At 28.9% G+C, this 6,000-nt stretch overlaps 1 pseudogene; it reads left to right on the top strand.

The window, feature by feature from the left end:
• Window positions 1-321: 321 nt before the first annotated feature.
• On the top strand, window positions 322-1,045 carry LOC132919102 (uncharacterized; annotated as a pseudogene).
• The last annotated feature ends 4,955 nt before the right edge of the window (window positions 1,046-6,000 follow it).

The raw sequence follows: 6,000 nt of genomic DNA, 5'->3' as shown, positions 1-6,000 counted from the left end.
CCTCTATTTTTTTTTTGTGATAATAAAATATTGTGATTGACTATAGGCCACGCCACTATGTTTACGCCGTCAGATATGTGTATAGATTTATGACTATAGTCTATAACACCAAGGCAAAATATATTCGCTGATTCGAAAAACGAATAGGTGTATTTTGCAGTACATCCATAGTTACTTGTTTGCAAAGTAAACGTGTATTTTTGTTTCCTTCGATTACTATAAAAATAAAGACTTGGATATACTAAAAAAAACAACGCTACCAGAATAATGTGTAAGAAACTATAAATCGGATATTCTTCGTCCTCGTTGTGACACGTTACGCAACACTCACCGGTACAAAGTATACAGGCACCGCAGCGACCGGTCTGCACTCAGTGGCTAATGAAATATCTGAGTGGTTATATAGATGGAGCATCGACAACCAAAAGATTGTTGCTATTGCGAGTGATAGTGGTGCAAACATGAAAAAAGCTGCTCATTTTGTTGTCATTCAAAAATCTACTACGATTTGACAGTATCGAACATTGTAGTTTATTTTCTATGGCTACATTACTTGATCCACGATTTAAAAACCTTCATTTCAAAGGCCCTGTTGCTTGTTCAAAAGCCATCAGTAAACTTAAAACAGCTATTGCGGAATATAGTGTTATTTCTTCTTCATCTGAAGATGAACAGTCAGATATTGTTGAAAAACAGTTTGATTTATGAGAGCACCATAAAAATTTGGCACACCAAAAATGTAAAAAAAGATCCACATCTCGTATGTCTTCAGAATCAAGAACTGACAAAATGGTTATGCAATATCTATCAACCCCAGTTACTTTTCTTAATATCCAATTGAAACTTGGGAAGAAATGAAAACAGTTTACCCATTCTTGTATAAAGAAAGTATGAAGCATTTTGTGTCATGGCTACTTCAGTTCCGTCGGAGAGGCTTTTCTCCAAAGCCGGAGCAATCTTATCTAAAGAACAGAAAAGGTTGTTGGGAAAAAGGCTATCCAAACTACTGTTCTTAAATTCAGTAGATAATAAATATTGGTTGTAAAATTTATATTTAATTATTTACGAGTTAACGTATAATACACGTATATGTTAAGTTGATAAATAGTATAATTATTGTATAAATTTAGGTCAAAAGATAACTATTTAACCAATATTCAACGTTGAGTATCCGTTAGTTGTACGTGTTTAATCGACGTATATTCTACGTACCTAAGAGTATGAAGTCGTTTTTATGATATTTTACGTGTAACGTTAGACGTTAGTATATATTTAGAGTATGCAGTGAATATTTTCTGTGTAAAGTTCGTTTATTTTTGAAGAATAGAATGTATATTTTTCGTATAATTATAGAATATATTTCGAGTATATGATAAATATTATTTGTATAAATGTAATGTATTAAGGTTGCCAGATTTTGAAATTTTTTTTTAGATAAAACATTAAAAATAACACAATATTAAAGTTATTTTCTTTTAGATGTCGCTTCCCATTAACCGATTAACTGGTACCAATTTAATGACCGGTCGAGGGACACCGGGAGGATGAATGGCAACCCTATAGTAGTATAGTATATTGAATGAATATTTTTTTGTAAGCTTATATAATTATATACATATATATATTTAGCTAATGCATTATTCACTAGCTAAAAATTAAATGCGAATAAGTTTATACCTATCGTCAACGTAAAATCAACCTATTTCAACGTATATTATACCATTATTATACGAATAATAACTACATATATATAGGTACATACACCAAAGTTATCCTTATTATACATGTAGATTATACGTGCTATGTTTACTGGGAAAGGCGCAGGGTGAGACGGGAAGACAAGTCAGTCTGGTCATCGTTCTATTCGTTCTCTTTTGCCCGAAACGTCGTATACTGACCACCGCGAGTGAAATCCATTTATTTTTGCCGTCAACCCAATATTTCTTGTTAACGGCCGAAACCGTCACATTACCGTCCATTTGTGGACTTACACGTTTTTTTCTTGTGACTCTTGTCATGTACGACATCAATATTATACATTTATACCAAATCGCGGTAAGCGACCGACCCGCACATCTTGTACGTTGTACGATACTTAATATTCGATACCTATTGGCTATTACCTCGTGACAACGACGTGCGCTTTCGTTACCAACCACCGTATTGGTGATATATGTTGTAAGACATTGAATAAGTAAACCAACGCGTGAAGCGTACTGATATCCTACAAACAGTGTTTTGTATAATTTCTATTGTGACCGGACCGCCGTGGGCCATCAACAACAAATCGCCGCCGTTAGGTTAGGTTAATATATAAATTGTAAGTATAAATTGAAAAAATGTATGCATTTCAAAATATAATTACAAATAATACAATTAAAAAGAAAATGCTAGTAATGAGTAATCACAGATATTAATGGATGGAATTTATTATTTACCAAATTCAGTTGTTAACAACCACGTGTAAGCAATAAAAACTATAACAAAAAGAAAGATCAATATATATGTATTTAATAAGAATAAAATTAAATTTCACGAAAAAATTATATTTTTTCAAATATCAAAGTTAAATTACAACTTAACATAAATTACAAAAGATCAGTTCAAAAATAAAAAATTGCACTCAAATTTAAAATGGTTTTATCATTATATTTAATCATATTTAAAAAAATTATAAATGTTTCCTAATTATAATTATTTGATTGTACATAAAACATAAACACAATAGTTATCTTAAGGTATCTCTAATATAAACAATACAACAACTATAATCATTCAAAAATAATGAAGTATGTACATACATATTTAAATAATTATATAATAATAAGATGAATAAAATATAATCTTAATAAATGCCTATATTATTTAATTTGATAAAAAAAACATTTGAATACAGAATAGCAACTACTTACTATTTAGTAATCATTTAATCTTTATATATAAAGTGTGTATGTCACTGAACTCCTCCTAAACGGCTGGACCGATTTGAATGCGTTTGGGAAACGCCCTGGATGGTTTAGATTCACAAATCAGCCCGATAAAGATAATTATTAATGCGCTCCTACATTGCTTAAGGAAGCTCTGTACAACATTTCAAATTTCAAGTTTTTATTTTTTTTTATTTTTAATGGTTACTAGGATACTAAAAATATAAAAAAAAAACATAGACATATTTAAGTGCATATTTGACATATTTATCATTAAAGATTTTTGATTGCTAGGATACTAAATAAAGTATCTAAATAAGGTACTGAATAAGTATCTAATATATTGGCGGGGATGAGTTGAATTTTGAATCCTATTTTTAACTTTAACATATATATATTTATTTAATAATAATCATGCAAATCGATTTTCAAAATTATTATCATTTGGCATAATATTATAACGTATTACCTACATATTTTGTCATAAGCACTTTGTAATATTTGTATAATAAATACTCGTATACTCCTATATTATGTATTATTAAATAATGGTATCTAATCTATCTTAAATAGCCAAAAATGTCCCTGTATTTTATGAATAAAAAAATTAATATCTATGTAGACATGAAGTATTAGTAGTATAACTACTTTGAAAATATTTTAATACAATTTACATTATTAATATTAATAATAACATGGGCATATTTTATTTTGGCTTTTGTGCTCTTTTTTATGTGCCCTTAGCTTAGGCAAGTCTCGCCAAGCCCAGCTACGACTCTGCAAATTGATATAAATAAATTTACTAAACCGTATTTAACGTATGACAAACGGACAAATATAACATTTATCACCATAATAAACCTTTTTAAATTTAGCGAACAGACCATTTTAACTTAAAACTTAAAAGTCTTAAATATGATTTGAAAAATATCTCGTATTAATCATAAATTACGTAGGTAGGTATAAAACTATAATTGAGTTATTTGAGTATGATCAATCAACTGCACTTAGTGGCAGTAAATATACCACTGCTGACTTAAGTGCGGTTACCCAATATATTTCGTATGAACAAGAAAAACTGATAAATAACTATTAATAATAAAATTATTTAGTATCTAAAACTTTAGATACTGAATTGTATCGAATTCCTTTATATTTCGTTGTCGGTGTTATAAAGATAAGATAGGTCTATCTCTTATAATTAATTATATAATAAGATCATATTAAATATGACAAAAATAAAATAATAATTCAACAATATTGTAATAATGAATTCATGTCAGTATGTCACATATTAACTTATATTATATGATTTAAATGTTAAGGCTGCCGCGGATCACAGTTTAAGAACTATTGTTGTAGAATATATATTTTTAGTCAATTTTACTTATCAGTTATCTTGTTTGCCAGCGGTGTATAACTACGTGAAGAAAGGAGTGATGTGATGATATATCACTTTAAGAACCTTTATTTAACCGTGAATTTGACATCAGTCATTTTCTATTCTAACTATAAACAAATTATGATAAAGAATCTAGTATACCTATCTCAATCCAAAGATCCAAGAAATTTAGAATAATAAACAAGTATGAATTACTATGTATATTATAAGGTATGAAAATTTGTTTTACACTTGACAAACATACTAAAAGGGGCAAAAATTAAATATTTTAAAAATAGGAATGCAAATTGAAAAAACTTGAATCGATAAAACAAAATAGCATTAGAATATAAGTACACTCGTGAACCATTTATTTATTTTTTGTAACGTAATACCTTATTTTTTGGTATTGGGGTGGATAAAAGAGTACTATTTTTCCCCCTCAAAAGTAACATGGGGATAATTCCTACACCCACATAATCCTCCCAAATAACATCTATGGTTTTATTATGATCCTGGTTACCCCACAATTTGCTTTATCTATTAATACATAATCAGGGGCGTATTTAAGGGAGGGGCACGTGGGACCCGTCCACCCCCCCCATTCACCGTATTTTTATTATATGAGATATTTTACAACTCTACGCCCCATGTACGCAAATTTGAACTTTTTGTTTGTGCCCCCCCTTAAGACATTTCTAAATACGTCCCTGTACGTAATTACTTATAGTACATATCTTCATGTCCAATATATAGATGAGTATACAAAACTGAAATATGTCTTGTTTTGATTTCTGCGGGAATATTTCGCGACATTTATAAATCAGAATGTTTAATCATTTCTGGTGTATATCCACATTGTTATCATAATTCATCAAAAAAAACTTTTTTGCACCTGTCTCATTGGAATTTGAACAGTTTTAAACCACCTTTAACTTCATTATCATCTTAAAACTGTATTGTCTTTTCACTTCTTGTGTAAATTTCTACTTCCATTAGGTTAAGTCATACGAGACAAATAAACACTTGCATCGTTTTTGTGTCTTTTTTTATAGTGGCATTTTTTATTTTATTGATTCCGTGAACAATATTCAGACATGTCTTGAAAAAATACAACATTAGTACAGGTACGATACTTTTTAAAAAAATTAACCCAAGCCGAGCATCTTCTCACCATATTATTGTAATTAATAAATTAGATTTCCATTCAAACTTATTTTTAGTATATTTATAATTAAAATCTTTATTATTTTATATCAAAAAAAATTTGGTGAATTTTATATGTTTTAGTATTTTTTACCCCCGGAAAATTTTTATATTTTTGCCATTAAGTTGGTGTCTACATGTGTTGTCAAAGGTTAAATACTTGTAATTTATATAAGTATTATAAGTTATTATTTTTTCTAACAATTTTTCTAGTAACATTCTTATTACTTCAAAATAAAATATGAACAAAAATAAATTTAATAAATATTTCACATACTTTACTTTACCATCAGATTAATAATATAACACTCGTTCTTGTGCAGACTGCAGGAACACTAAGCAGCCTCCAATCACGTTTGATATTCTTGTATTGTATGACAGCACGAATACAAATCAATAATCAAAATGCCAAAACTAACCACCAAAGCCATGTATTTGAACGACTTTCTGGTGATAAATCAGACATCTCACTATCTCAGTATTTCG

The sequence above is a fragment of the Rhopalosiphum padi genome, chromosome 2 (assembly GCF_020882245.1).
Source record: "Rhopalosiphum padi isolate XX-2018 chromosome 2, ASM2088224v1, whole genome shotgun sequence".
In the NCBI taxonomy this organism is placed as follows: Eukaryota; Metazoa; Arthropoda; class Insecta; order Hemiptera; family Aphididae; genus Rhopalosiphum; species Rhopalosiphum padi.
The sequence above is the reverse complement of the archived record's forward strand: the minus strand, read 5'-3'. Positions and strand labels throughout refer to the sequence as shown.